Raw genomic sequence first — 16,478 nt, forward strand, 5'->3', positions numbered from 1 at the left:
ATGAACATTAAATTAACTGAAAACAGAAGACATTTTTCACAATAAATGTACTTTCATTTGTTTTACTTGGGCTTGACTGTAGTTTAATTTATGACTTTTTGATATATGATTTGTTTGAATCATTCTTTATAAACTGAGTGACCTATGTCTTCAATGTTTGTTAATACTGTGAATACTTTATCAATGTCAAAAGGCAAAATCTGTAATATCACTGTATAAATTTTAAATGTGAGTATATACATTTTAGTGTTTGCTGAAAGATTGGGTGAAATTTTCACAGATATTAAATGGCATGTGCATTGGCAAGAAATGTGGGAAAGGATGATTCAAAAATACCTGAATCTTGATATCACAGTGAAAAAGGTCTGATGTTCCCCTCAAAATTTCAACAGTGAATTTTTGATCTTGCTAATAATTGGCAAGTACTTATTTTGATGAGTTTGCATTGCATTAGCTAATCTCAACTCATTTCTTATGCAATTTTCCTGAGAAACTAGATGACTGTTCATGACTTGAAAGTCATGTTGGTACCTGGCAGATGTAGTTCCATGCTTGCTTCTCTGTCCTTCCATTTTAATGTCTCTTCACCAACATATCCCTGAATGCTCCATGGACAGGGTCCTCATTCACCCTTCATGCAGTGAAGTCAGCATTGGCAAAACACCAGCTTCATCACATTTTCCTGGCAGATCTCTGACCAATTTCGAATTCACTTCAGCCCTTCATCTTGAATCTCAGGGACACCTTTGATTTGTATGCTCCTAACAGTTTGTTTGCATGTAGCAAGGGACACAATCTCATACATCTGCACAGGATTCATTCTTTGACTCTTAGCTTCATTTCTTAGCACTGCCAGCCTCTGCAGATTGCACCTCTTCACCCATAGAGCAGGAAGGGTTAGTAGGTGTACCAGAAGAGGTGAGTAAGGGTTGTTGAGTGGAAAAGCTACATGCCGAATCCAAGATTAGTTGACTATCAGTGTTGGTGAGGTGTGTGTGCAGCAACAGTTGTAGTGAGTGTGAGGCAGCAAAATGAAGATGGTGGCACTTAGCTTTGCAGAATACAGAAGATCATTGACCTTCTTCCTGCACAGATGTGCATTCTGTCTGACCCTTACTGTACTATTCCAATCTGAAATTTGTGGTCTGAGACTGGTGCCTCAGCCTCCTCTTGTGGTCTGCTGGTAAGCAAATAGCCCTCCTCTCAAGCACTGTTCACCAGGAAAGTCAAAGAATAATACAGCATGCAAACAGGTCCTTTGGCCCAAACTGGTCTATGCTGACCATGGTGCCCACTCAGCTAGTTCCAACTGCCCACATTTGGTCCATATCCCTTTAAAACCTTATCATCCATATACCTGTCTAAATGTTGCTATTATACCTGCCTCAACCACTTCCTCTGGCAGCCCATTTCATATGTACACCACTCTCTGCGTGAAGAAGTTGTCCCTCAGGTCCTTCTTAAATGTACTCCCCCCCCCCCCCCCCCCCCCTTCACCTTAAACCCATGCCCTCTAGTTTTCAATTCCCTGTCTCTGGGAAAAAGATGACATATGGTCATCCTATCTATGCCCCTCATGACTTTATACATCTCAATAAGGTCACCCCTTCTCCTACATTCCAAGGAATAAAGTTCTATCCTGGCCTACTTCTCCCTATAACTCAGGCCTACTAGTCCTGGCAACATCCTCATAAATCTTTGCACACTTCTGGTTTAACAATGTCTTTCCTATAACAGGGTGCCCAAAACTGTACACAATACTAAGTGCGGCCTCACCAATGACTTATATAACTGCAACATAATTCCTATACTTAATGTTTTGACTGAGGAAGGCTAGAAAGTAGGTGTCAGCTTTCCTTTCTGAGACATGTTATTTTTCTAAGAGGAAAGTATGTCAGATATTTTCTGCCTTGCAGCATCTGAAGTGGTGTATAGCTGCCTCAATCTCCTGCAATTTGCTTACTGGCAAAACAGGTCCATAGTGGCCATTTCCTAGCCCTTAACTCATCCCTGCAAAATCTGGATAATGAGGACATCTAAGTCTGGGACTTCTACTCATTACTGACAACTCCACAATGGCAGGCCAATATCAAACAATGATGAGTCAGAATACAGGAAGAAAATTGAGTGATTGGTGTTGTGGTGCAAAGACAACAATCTCTCAATGTTGGTAAAACAAAAGAACTGATCATTGACTTCAGGAAGAAAGAAGGAAGACACATCACTATCTATATCAATGGAACTCAGTTGGAGAGTGTTGAGAGCATCAAGTTCCTAGAGGTAATGATAACCAACAATCTGTCCTGGACCTCCCAAGTAGTTGCAACAGTCAAAAAGGCACAACAACCCTTCTTGTTCTTCTTAGGTAATTTGGCATATCCATAAAGACCCTCACCAACCTTTATAGATGCACCAAAGAAAACATTCTATCTGGGTTCGTAACTGCCTGGAATGGCAGCTGCTCTGTCCAGGACAATAAGAATCTGCAGAAAGTTGTGTGCATAGCCCAGACCATCACGGAAGTTAACCTCCCATCCATGGACTCCATTTACACTTCTCATTGCCACAGAAAGGCTACCAACATCATCAAAGACCCCTTTCACCCTGGTAATGCTCTCTTCTAACCTTCTTCAGGCAGAAGATACAGAAACTTGAACACATGCACCAACAGGTTCAAGAACAGCTCATTCCCTACTGCTATTAGACTGTTGAATGGACCTCTCTCACTTCAAATAATGTTGATCCTGCTAACGTTGGTCTTGCTTTTTGCACCCCTTGTGCAGCCGTGATCTTATATGCATTGCTTTGTCCAATCATCCTATGATCTGTATGTCCTCATTTGCTATGATCTGCCTATACTGTTCACAAAACAAAACATTTCACTGTACTTCAGTACATGTGACTACTATAAATCAAATCAAATCAAATAAAAGTGCACCAACAGCTTCTATGCTGGAAGGTCTTGACAGTAATGGAAATTTCACCGCTCCTGCTGCATTACCATATGTGAAAAGGTTAGTTGCATTATTAATGAATGAGGAGCAGAAGATTGAATAAGAAACACTGCTTTGAACTGTGATAGGGCACCCACTATGAGACTCACCAAAATAATACTTAGTCTAAAAAGTAGGAATATTCAGCCCATTATATAAAGATAGAAAACTTCTGATTTGATCTTTCTTGAGCCAGAAAAAAAGACATTTCTTGGTATCTTATTCAGCTCTTAAATTTTCTATTATTTTCAAGAAGTGTTTTGATTCTGTTATTTCAATGACAGAATGAAAAGTGGGCCAGGTAGCTTACTGAAGAATGTCAATCATAATTTACCATTTGCGCAACTGATTGACGATGACAAGTTTTGCATTTTTTTGCATCAGATATAATTCAAGTAACTCAGATCTAGTGTCAACAGTAGATCTGCCAACTCTGACCCACCTGGGGCATTTTTCACTTGTTTGGGTTTATGTCAGTGTTGTAGCTGTACTGGAACAGTTTGTCTGTAGATGTGGCCAGTTCTGGAGGGCAGCAGTTAAGCATTACAACCAGAATCTTGTTGGCCGAGAGGTTTTGGTGCATTCAATGCACACAATAATTTCCTGGTCTGACTGAAGATCACTGCTAACATTTCTAGGTTTTCCTTTTTCCTTTGTGTTCAGATCCACAATTATTGATGGGAATATTCACAGATCTTTTCTTTAATGGTATTCTGGTCTGACTCATGTGATATGGATCCAAAATGTATAATTCTTTACAGAGTCTTGTACTCTTACTTGCCACATGACTCTTTTTGATTTTTTTGTCACTTTTTTATCAATTTTTCCTTTTTGCATCCACTACCTCTGCTCTGCATGCCATGTGTCACTGTCCTTTATGAAGTAATAACATGTAGTATCTCAGAAAAGCACCTACATGAAACAAATAAAATTGAGAAAAAAAATGAGACATGAAAGAAAGTTAAGGATTCATGGTGTAAATTTGCTGTCCTCTATTTTATAGTTAAAGTTGATTAAATCATGTATGAGTTATGGTATTGGGGGCACATAGCAGTCAGGATCATGGGATCCCATGCTGATAACACTCCACCCCTCCCTCCCTCCCTGCATTGGGGGTGGGCAGGTAAATCTTCACAGTGATAAAACTCTTGATCCAAGTTATCATCACCTCAAAATTGTTTGAAAATGCTTCAAGTCTCTGATAAGCGTTTGTTAAAAAACAAAAACAAACATTTTCCTATTATGTATGTAATGTACAAAAATATAAGCAATTTTCCCAAACATGATTGAACTTATCTGGTTGACTAGTAGTTGAAATTTTTTTTAGTTTAATTGCATTATAGTAAAACTGATAGGATCAAAACACCAACACCTCATGCAACAGGTGTGATAGAGGTCATTAAAAGGTGCTGTGAAGACCAAAGCAGCAAGTTGTGAGTCAATGAAAGTTAATAATTTATCCAAACCTTCATCTGTGTTTAAATGATCAAACTTCATTTCTGAAAAAAATGCTCGTATTTATTATTTGATTATATGGTAGCAGAAGTGCCAAGACCAGTCTTTGTTTCCTTCTTAGGAAGGCAGTAAGAGAGTCAACCTTATTCTTCTGCAGCCCTTAAGATTTGTTTTCAGAAAACAGGTGAGTAATCATATCCAATATTTTCTTGTTAGATTCTGCTCTGTCTGAGGTTTTCTTCAAATTACTTTTTAGTTGAAATAGTGCTTAGGTTTTCAATCCTTGACTGGATGTGGCAGCGGTGCTGTTTTGATCTAAGCCATAGGGCTGTGGGATTGGTAGGCTTTATATAGCTTGCTGCTTCCAATATTTTACATGCATATGAAGCTGTGTTGTAGCTTTACCAGAATATCAGCTAGGCTGTTTATAGCTTGCTGCTTCTAATATTTTGCATGCATATGAGGCTGTGTTGTAGCTTTACCAGAAGATCTTCTCATTTTTAAGTGCACTTGGTGCTGCTGTTCATTCAAACAGGGTTAATCCTGATTTTTGATGGAGGTAGATGTTCTGCTAGGCCATAAGGTTATAGATTTAGGTGAAATGCACTCATGCTACTGCTGATGGCCTGTAGTAGCTCAGGATGCCCAGTTTTAAGCTGCTAGTTCTATTCTCCATATATCCTGTTTAGATATGGTATTGCACATTAAGATAATGTCCTCAGTGGTCACCAAAACATCTTTTATGGACAGATGCATTTGGAACAAGTCCATGCACTGGTTACCTTATCAACTGCTGCAGGCCAGTCAGGCAGTTACATAATTTAGGACTCATCCAGTTCAGTCAATAGTGGTGCAATCCAGTTGCTCTTCGTGATGGACTTTGAGGTCTCCCACACACAGTACATTTTTGTCCTAGCTGACCTCAGTACTTCTAAGCAGTTTTCAACATGGATGAGCACTGAATCAATGGTTGAGAATAGATGGTATGTGGCAATCAGAGATTTCCTTATCTCTGTTTAACTAAATGCCACGAGGCTACATGGGTCCAAGGTCAACGTTGACGATGCCCAGCATCAGTTCCTCTTGATTATATATCGCTGTGCAGTCATCTCTAGTTTGATGCAGACTTAATGGGCTGAAGGGCCTCTTGTGAGCTCAATGACTCAATGGTTATCATTGGGACAAGATATACAAGGAATGGTGACAGAGGAATCTGGGAATTTGGTTGAAAGCTATGATTCTGTGAGGATGAGACTCCATTAATCTGTGGAACAACTGATAAATGTAAAACATCACCAGATGTTGTTAGTGATGGATTCTGCAGGGTCAAATGGGCTGAATATGCCTTTATCCCGTTTTATTCGTACAGTTATTTTAATCAACCTGTTGAACATGTTTTGACACATCTCTGGGGCAGGGGTGGCTTAAACCTGGACCTTCTGGCCCAGAGGTGCGACCACTGTGCCACAAGACCCCCTTTTTTTATTCTTATAAGATTTTGAGTGTGGGCAGTACAGCTGAGTGGCTTGTTTAGCAATTTCAGAAGGCATTTAAGACTCAAGCACTGAGCAGTGGGTCTGGGGTCACACACAGGCTTGGGAAGGTTGGAAAGATTAGCACATTTTCTTTGTAAAGGATATTAATGAACCAGCTGGGGTTTTTAAAGGCATCTGATCATTCCACAATTACTGTTACTAATGCTACATTAAATCTGTATTTAAATTTATTAAATTATTTGAATTTATGTGCCTTAGCTGCCATGAACTCATATAATTTCAGCTCATTAATCCAGGTTCTGGATTACTCATCCATTAATTATTATTACCATGTATTATTACCTTACTTCATCAAATTCTAGACTTGAGTGTGTCCAGTTCACTGATGGCTGTACTTCTGGTTGCCAAGGCCTTGGGTTTTATAATGCACCTGAAAGTATTTTGGGATCATTTATTGCATTAAAGGTGCTGTACAGATCGAAGTAGTTGTTCTGTACTGTACAAAAACTTTTTAGATGAAACATAAGAATGACAAGAATAATTTAAAACAAACAAGCAATTTTATAACGTCCAAGTAATATGCTCCATAAAATACAGGGCTGAATCTTTCCTGACTTTGAATGATGTGGACAATAGGAAAATATGATAAGATAGGAACAATGATATTCCTGATGTACAGAAATAAAATATGATTTTCCACCTGAGGTTTGAACAGCAAGATGAGAATCTCACTAGTGAGTGTTGAGAGGCCTACTTGTATGCATTTACATCAACATTATTATCTTTTCTCATTGTGTGCCTATGTAGTTTGCTTTTTACCTACAGGATGGAGTGAATCTAGACAGGAACAGTTCCCAATATGTAAAGCAGGCTGGGTACCAGGTGGTACCTGTTCACCATTTGCACCTCCAGGCTTCCAACTTGGCTGGATTCCCCCAACATCTCAGGGCATGTTTCATAGGCATCAACTGCCTGCCCATGCCATCCATGGAAACTCACAGATACATACCAGCCTCAGTGCACCATCATGATCCATCACCCATCCACTTAAAATAATTATCCACTTTAAAGCTGTACTTTTATGCACTTACAGGTTCAATTTTAATGCTGCTGTGTGCAGCAGAGAACAATGGGGCAGGGTGCACCTCAGAGCTCTTTGCTTCTTTTCTTAGGACTTCCTCACTCCACACATACTTAGTTGCTCACAGCATCTATGACTTGTTCTGCTTTTTTGTGCTTTGCCATTTTATTAGAACTTACAGGTTCACAGTTCTAGTTTGCCTTGCCTTTTACAGCAAACACAAAGCCAGGCAGTGTGTCATGGCTGTAAACAGGGGTCAGCTAAGGTGTTGGGCATTGCTGTACTGCAGGGGTGCACTATCAGGTCACATAGATCAAAGCATAACTTTAACAATGATATATTTTGGAAAATTTCATATCATTGTAAAAGCTTTTAATCAACTCTGAAAACAAACAAAATAAACCGCGGAAATCATGGTGGGTCAGGCAACGTCCATGGAGAGAGATAACAAAGTGTGGAGCTGGATGAACACAGCGGGCCAAGCAGCATTTCACGAGCACAAAAGCTGACGTTTTGGGCCTCGTCCCTAAACGTCAGCTTTTGTGCTCGTGAGATGCTGCTTGGCTTGCTGTGTTCATCCAGCTCCACACTTTGTTATCTTGGATTCTCTAGCATCTGCAGTTCCCATTATCCATGGAGAGAGGAAGCTAACATTTTGAGTCTAGATAATTGCTCATCAGTCATCTAGACTTGACTTTCCTACTCTTATGCTGCCTGACTTGCTGCGTTCCTCCAGCTCCACATTGTATTGAGTCACCTTGACTCAAAACATGAGCTTGCTCTCTCTCCATGGATGCTGCCTTACCTGCTGAGTTTTCCTGCACTTTTTGTTTTCAGTATAAGATTCCAGCATTTTCACTAATTTGATCCTTTTAAACATAATTTTTACTGTCCATCAATTTGAAGTCAATTTTATTTATGTTTAATACATTATATTTCTTTTGGAGAAATTGGGGGCAATCCTCGGTTTATTTTTTCTAGTGTCCTCTATTTCAGTTACGGGTTGAGAGCATTGATGGGGCTGCAAGGTTGAAATCTGTTTGTGGACTGCCGTGTAACCTTATAGAATTGTGCTGTGACTTACTGCATGTTCTTTGGCAGAGGTGATCCTCCTGAAAAGAGGGGAGAGAAAGGCTCGAATAGCAGCCTTCCCAGGCAACAGGACCACAGAAAGGGATAAAACAATGTAATAGGAGTTCTCAGAATTTTTTATTTTGGGCCAACATGCACAGGAAAACAATATATTAGACAGCAGTGATGTCAAGAACTCACTGTTCAAAGTTCAGTCTACAGCTGCGGCAGTTGTGATGACCTCCAGTTACTTCCTGTGGCGCCAAGGTAGCAACGGAGCTTTTCATGAGCTCACGGTCAATTTTAACCCTTGATCATTCTTCTGTGCTGCTTCAAGCCAGCAGCTCCAACTCCAGAGTCCTTGATTTTGCAGGATGAAAAAAACCGGGCAGTCAGTCAGGGTTCACAACAACAGGAATTGAAGGCATGGGGCCATTTGTGATGCTGTGGCGTGGCATCTACGGTCCAGGGACTATCATTTGTACACCACTACTGCACAACACTGTGCTACATCATTGTCATACCTACAGAATGTGCCATGGGCTTATACAGTGAACTTACCACGTATTTCAGCCAAATAGTTATGTCTCAAAGTCAAGGGGGAATACTCCTCGGTCAAGTCAAGGAGGACTGCCATTAGTAAGGGGATCTCGTTGAATTCAGTCAAGAGCATCGTTCAATTTAAATCCAGCGATTTGGATACTGTCAGTTGCACATGGTCAACTGGCTGCTTGGGGCAGTGAGGGGATCCATACGTTTATGTTTTGAGGATTGGATCATAGTCAGACTGCAGATCTAGTGCAACCAATCAGGAGATTAGTCAGTTGGGGAGCTCTAAAGAGATCAGACAGTGATCTGGTCACCTCATTAATACTTCTATGTCGGTCAGGTCATAGGTCACAGGCAGTCCTAGGGACTATTCACTGAAAGGCAAGGTGGGTTATCAGGGGCCACCACCATTGTAGGGAAATTGGCAAGTGAATTCAGGGATTGGAAGCAGCGTGGTGGGAGGGCAGAAAGGACAATAATTATGATGGGGAGGCAACTCACCATATGAGAGTAGGAGATGAGAATGCATTGAAGGGAAGACATGGTTTACTATGGGAAAGGGGTCAATGAACACCACCACCCTAGTTCTGATTGGGTGGGAGTGGAGGGAAATGGATGACAGTGCATCATTATGGTTAGCATGGCTAAGCTGTAAGTCTGAGTCTCAGGGTAATACTGGAAGATGAAAAATCAAATGAAAGAGTTAGGTGGGAATATCTGAAAACCCAGAGCGGATGAATTGACAGGGAATGCAAATAATAAAGGAACATTAAGGTTTGAGGCTTTCCTTAACATACCAGCTAGAGCCTGTGACTAATTCTGTAAAGTCTGACCTGTGTTGCTGACCATCCTCAATTGAATAAAAAATGTGCGATGGAAATGAAAAAATGGCTGCCACCACACCTTGAGTGGCACACTAAGTGGTTTTGTCTGAGCATTTGGACGATAAGAGGTGTAACGGATTTCCTGCAAGATGCAATTGCATTAAGCAGGCACTTACACAGTACATGTTAAAGACATTGAAATTGTAGAATTCTTCAAGGGAATTGCTTGCACTGACCAACAATGTGGCACCCAAATCCTGGGCCTAAGTAATCTTGACCATACCATTTCAAATGATCAAAGTCATCTTTGTGAAGCAGAAATAATCATAAGCAACCTTAAAGGTATCACCTGTGGACCACAGTCCATAAAGACAATCCAAGATTTTATAGGTTACACGAGTCATGGGGCTGATTTCGTCTCATCCTGACTGCAAATATTTACCAACATGTTGCCTTTCTTGGGTGGGGAAGGTACACTTACAATCTCCTATTGCATTTGCACAGAATGGCTTGTGCTGCATACATAAGAATAAGGTCCACTCTTCAAAGGTCCATGTATAGGCATTCTGTGTACCTCCTTGTTGGAATTCTCATTGTCCAATTGTATCAAAGGCTAAGGTAAATGTAATTTGTATAATACAAATGCTGATTATTTACATTACTAAGGACCTGTTCCATTTCTGATATTCCCCACATAAGTTCATTGGAACCATGATCAATAGATGCAGCCACGGCAAAGCACTATCGTGCAATGACGGCACAAAGAAGTCAAGAAGGAACACATATGCCAGCAAAATTAACATCATAAGCATATTCCAAGGGCTGCTGAATAGAATCCACATTACAACGTCACATTTGACGGTTCCGCAGGATACAGAAGAGGGACAGGAGGCCCAAACACTCATCCTAGAAGTTGTTTCCTCTAGATAAACATAGCACATTGCTGATACAGAATAAGGATGTCCTACGACACCATCATAGAACTGTGTCATCTGCTGGGGTGGGACTTGTGATCTGAACCAATGGGTGGCCATCAGTGAGACAGCTGCACTGAAGTTTTGTCTGACTGTTTGATTACAAGGATTGATGGGGACCTGTCTCCAATGCCCGACACACAAATATTTGAAGGTTGTTACTGATGCAATTTGGAACAGATCACACTACTTTATCATGTTTCCCTCTGATGAGGGCAGTTCTGGTGCTTGGGCAGTAGGCATTCGCTAACATAGCTGATTTCTCCCAGGTGCAGATCACGACAGACTGTACACATTTTGCATTCAGAATGTCATACTGTGGTACAGCTAACTTCTTTAACAGAAAATAATTCCATTCTATTAATGTACAAGTCATGTGATCATCAGTGCCACAACTTCGAAGTTTGCATCAGGTACCCAGGGAGTTGCCACAATGCCTGGCATCGTTGACAATTGATATTTCTGATTTATTTGAAGTGAAGCCTTACAGGGATAGTTAGTGGGAGATAAGGGTTACTTTCTGACTCCAATATGCAGCCCCCTGACTGAAGCCAAGAGTAGACGTAATTCAGCCCATTGTTCCACCAAGACCATCATGTCCGATATAACAGGCTTCTACAAGATCAGGTCCCAATGTTTGGATCAGTCTAGGGGGACCTTGCAGTGCACTTCAGTGTGCCACATAATCCTTGCATATGGGATCAAAGGAAAAGAACCTTGAGAAAAGAGAATTAAAATGTACTGCAATTCAAAATTTCAAAGTAAAATAAAAGAAGCAAACATGCTGTCAATTTTAAATATTTTATCCAATTGCTGTTTCTGGTAAATTTTTGTTCTTCTGACAATATAAACTTGCTATAGAGCTGGTACCGCCCAGCCAGGGAACACTTCAGTGGTGAAGGATATTCAGACTCCAATCGTCGAGTAAGCGTCTTCCAAAGCAGTCATAGAGATACATAACAACGCAGAATCACCAAGCAGAAATTGATAGCCAAGTTCCATACCCATAAAGATGGCCTCAAATGTGATTTTAGGTTCATGTCACGCTCCATGTGACCCCACTAAACTGTTCTGTTTTGACACTGTTACCTTGATAACTTATGATGTCCCTACCTTGATTAGTTTGTAAAGTTTTGGATTATTTGTTACTTTGGTTAGCCCTTTGGATTGCAACTCTTATACCTAGCATATTATTCCGGTCATTTGGTTTGTCTCTAGCACCACTATATTTTTTAGTTTTTGTAATTATCTCTCTGCCTCAATTAATCAGTTATGAAACATCCCTTCACTTGTGATTCAGCCTGTCGACATTCCACTCACACCATTTGCATGATCTTTTGATCTCTCTGACTATAAAATCTGTGCCCGAGTATGCTCTTCACTTCACCTGACAAAGGGACAGCACTCCAAAAGCTTGTGATTTCAAATAAACCTGTTGGACTATAACGTGATGTAATGTGACTTTTGACTTTACTCAGTAACCATAAGTCACTATTTGAATTTTAATTATCTACAGCTGGTGTGATTTTCCAGACTCTAGATGTTTATCAGAGTTTGTATCTACATAACTTGCATTTAAAATTCAACTTTTAAAATGAAGAAAACTATATTTTTAAAAGACATGATTTCTGCCATTAGTCACATTTAACACACCATATACAATATCACGTTTTGAGTTGGGAATATTTAGGACTAAGTCATTTATTGATTTTGGAATTTTCTGGCTTATAGAACAATGTTAGAATGCATTATTAAGAGAAATTTACTTATCCAATTGCTGTGCTTTCCATGTTTCCACACCCAAGTATTGTACTAAATGATGTTGACGACATCAAAAGTCTGTCTAAAGGATTCTGGACAAGTGGTATTTCAAAACAATTAATTTCTGGATTACTTGTAACTTTGGTTAGTCCCTTGGCATGTGACTCCTTTTCCTTGCATGTTCTTCCAGTTATTTAGTTTCTCTCTGGCACCACCATATTTTTATAATACATTGCAGTGTATGAGGTCTTGCTTACAAATGGCCCTTTCGTTCATTTTCATCTGTCGATAGAAAATGCCTTTACTCTTTATTGGATCTTTTCCTCTTCTATTTTTACCACATTTTATGCACCAAGGCAATGGGAATTTTTTAAGTAAGGAGCTAAACCTGTGTCACATTTTTCACATTGCTTTGCTACTGCAACCAAGTGCTTTAATTTCATGAGGCATTCCACAAAGCTTAGCGAAGATGTGATAAAAGCCATTCAAGAAATGGTAAGTAGATTTAAGTGATAAGTGAAAGAACTTTATCTTTCACTATCTGCATGTTCAGTTGGTAAAGATGTTAACAGTAAAAATAATAATCTTGTTGTCAAAATGCGAGAATTTGGTAATGATGTTAACAGTAAAAATAATAATCTTGCTGTCAAAATGCAAGAATACAATGTCTATGGACCATGTCATTAAAGTCAGCATGTAAAAAACACAATAGGAACCAAGGATAACATATTGAGAGAGCCTAACAGTAATGAGACAGGCTAGAATGGAACCAGTAAAGGCAGTCTTACACTGCAAGAGAAGATCTGATAACTGACAGAGCATTTGATGATGTCAGTGGTTGGAAACAGTAAAGGAGAATGAACTGCAGTCACAGTAATAAAAAACAACAGAAATTTGATTCCTTATTTGCATATCAAGATCCTGGGGGTTACCATTGACCAGAAACTGAACTAGACTACTCGTATAAGTACTGTGGCATAACAGCAATTCAGAGGCTAGGTATTATGCAGTGAGTAAGTCACATCCTGATTCCTCTAAGCCTGTCCACCATCTATAAGGCACAAGTCAGGCATGTGACGGAATAATCCCCATTTGTCTGGATAAGTGCAGTCCCACCAAAACACAAGGAGCTTGACTCTATCCTGAAGAAAGCAGTCAGATTGAAAGACGCTCTACTATCGATGCTCAGGAGCAGCAATGTTTCCTGGAGATACACTGAAGAACTTCACCAAAGTACCTTTCAAACCCATGTCCACGAACATCTGGAAGGAAAACTAGGGCAATTACGAATAGGGAATAAGTGCTGGTCCAGCCAGTGATGCACACATTCTGAGAGTGAATAAAATACTTGCATCCAAATTTCCTTGCTAATTACCAGCAATGCCTTCAATCAACAGGTTCTGCCTGGGTCAAAATTTCTAACCATTCAATGTCAGAATTAAACAAAGTAATAATTTTTGCTATTTGCCAGTACTTTTGCGTCAACAGACTTTCTGTCTTTCCTCTCAAGGTTATCTAGTGCAACCTTATTATCTCATTTGAACTTATTGATTTTGTTTTCCAGATCCAGCCTATCACCAAGCTTGGATATTTTGAAACTCCACGTCACTGATGCTAAAACCTCACTTTCCTGTCCCAACGATGCAATCTGAATGCCTTTATCACTGAGGTTTGTCTTCTAAAATATGCTCTTAATTATACTCTCTCTTCCATCATCTTTAAATTTGGTTAACCCAAAGTTTTACAGGTTGTGTCCATTTCTGAAGTCCCCATGAGTGGTTTTTCCTTAGCTCTGGGCCTCTTGGTACCACCCTGGTCCCTTCTGAGAATGGTCCATGAAGAGTGTGTGCCAGGTTCCTGATACCCCTGTAGCCATGTCTTTGATCCTGAGGACCATTGACACGGTGATGAAATACAGGTGTGTGCACCTCTCTAGCAGACCCTGAGGATTCTGGAACTGGCTCCTCAGGGTAGCCCCAGCCAGCTCATGGAGGCAGCCAGACGATTGCATGACTTCCTGAACTGCTGCAGCTTCTTTGCTAAGGAGAGCCATTGCATATCATATTATCTGTCTGACACACACTCATGTTCATTCTGTGCATGTGGACACCATAAGGTCCTCTCTTGTCTGGAACTGAGCAGGTGTCTCGCAGAGCTCTGAGTGCCAGCGATGTGCAGCGTTCCTTCCTTGATCACCTATGGAGATGTGGATCACCAGGTTGTGCTCTCCACACTTTCGACAGCTAATTCTCCAAGTGAGGTGTCAGTACTTTAGATGGAGGAGGCAGGAGGCAGCCTTGCTGATGCTTCCTTTGAGGCCTTTGTACTCTTGTCCTCAGGAGGTCAAGGACGCGGCTTCTGAGTGAGCCATTGGACCACAGACATGGACATGCTGGCAGTACTTTCTTACAAGAGGAAGAATGCATCACAGACAATGGTCAGAAACAGTTGGGGGTGTGGCAAATACAGGTGAAGGTAGTGAGCAGAAAATAAATTGAGTATGAGATGACAGAGAGAAGAGCATGGCACTTCCTATGGCAGATTACAGAGGGTCATTGACCTTCTTATGGCACTACGGACTGTTCCTCTACGCCATCAAGACAGTACTGACCTGGTGGTGACCTCAGACCAGGGTGCTCGGGTCTGGTGGCCATTTTCCCCCTTCATGGACACCTTCCAACTCAATCCTTGAACAAGCATGGCTGTTTTGGAGTGCCAGCTGGTCATTGCACATAGCACAGGCATCAGAGATGCTGGTCTTTCAGCAGCTATCTTGTGAGTGGTAAATTATTCTGATAAAGATTTGAGGTAAAATGAGGCTCTGGTTTCCTCCCACATTTCAAAGATGTGCAGGTTAAATGGATAACCATGCTAATTTGTCCTGTAGTGTCCAGGAATGTGCTTACTAGGTGGATTAGCCATGATAAAAGCAGGAATATGGAGACACGGTGGGGGCGTGGGGGGGAGGTGGTCTGGGTGGGATGCTCTTTTCAGGGTTGTTGGAGACTCAATTGGCTGAATAACCTCTTTTCTGGATTGTAGGCATTCCATGATATATTATTCAGAGAAACTTCACATTCAACTGGTCAAGCCTCCTCAGGATCCTATATGTTTGATTTAAGTCACCTCTAACTCTTCTAAACTGCAGAGGATACAGGTCTAGCTTGTCTAGCCGTTCCTCATTAAGGCTATTTACTCATCCTAGGGATTAGTCTAGCAAAGTTCTCTGAACTGCTTCCAACACATTAATATCCTTCCGTAAATTAAGTGACCAGTTCAGTATACATTGTTCCAGATGTAGTCTCACCAAGCCATGTGGAACTGAAGCAAAAACTCTCTACTCTTGCATTCAATTCCCCTTGCAATAAAATTGTAATATACTATTAGCTTTCCTGATTACTCACTTTCCACACACACCTTCTTGATGCATGTACTCAGCCATTCAGATCTCTCTGCATCTCGCAGCTCTTACCATTTAGAGTTTTAAAATATTCTTTCTGCCAAAATGGACAATTCCACATTTTCCTGCATTGTACTTCATTTCCAGATCTTTACCCACTCACTTAATCAATCTACATCCCTTTGTAGGCTCATTGGATCCTCTTCAAAACGCAATTTCCCAATTATCTTTGTGTCATCAGCAAGTGTAGCTATCATAACTTCGGTTCCTTAAATCAAAACATTCATATAAATTGTAAAGAATTGACGCTTCAGCCTCGATGTTTGTGGCACATTGCTCATGATATCCTACTAGGCTGAAAATTACCCATTTATTCCTACTATCTGCTTCTTGTTAGCCATCCAATCTTCTATCCATGCCAATATGTTATTCCTACTCCACTAGATTTTATTTTCCACAATAACTTTTGATGGTATATCTAATGAAATGCCTTTTGGAAATCTAAGTATAAACATCAACTGGTGCCCCTTTATCTACAGCACAGGTTATTTCATTGATAGAATCCCTAGTTTGGAAACAGGCCATTTGGCCCAACAAGTCCACACCACCCCACTGAAGAGCACCCCACCCAAACCTCCTGCATTTCCCTTGTCTAACCCACCTAACCTAAACATCTCTGGACACTATGGGCAATTTAGCACAGTCAATGCACATCTTTGGACTATGGGAGGAAACCGGAGCACCCAGAGGAAACCCAAACAGACACAGGGAGAACATGCAAACTCTACACAGACAGTCGCCCAAGGCCGGAATTGAACCCGGGTCCCTGGCATTGTGAGGCAGCAGTGCTGACCACTGAGCCACTGTGCTTTTC

The sequence above is a fragment of the Stegostoma tigrinum genome, chromosome 29, assembly GCF_030684315.1.
Source record: "Stegostoma tigrinum isolate sSteTig4 chromosome 29, sSteTig4.hap1, whole genome shotgun sequence".
In the NCBI taxonomy this organism is placed as follows: Eukaryota; Metazoa; Chordata; class Chondrichthyes; order Orectolobiformes; family Stegostomatidae; genus Stegostoma; species Stegostoma tigrinum.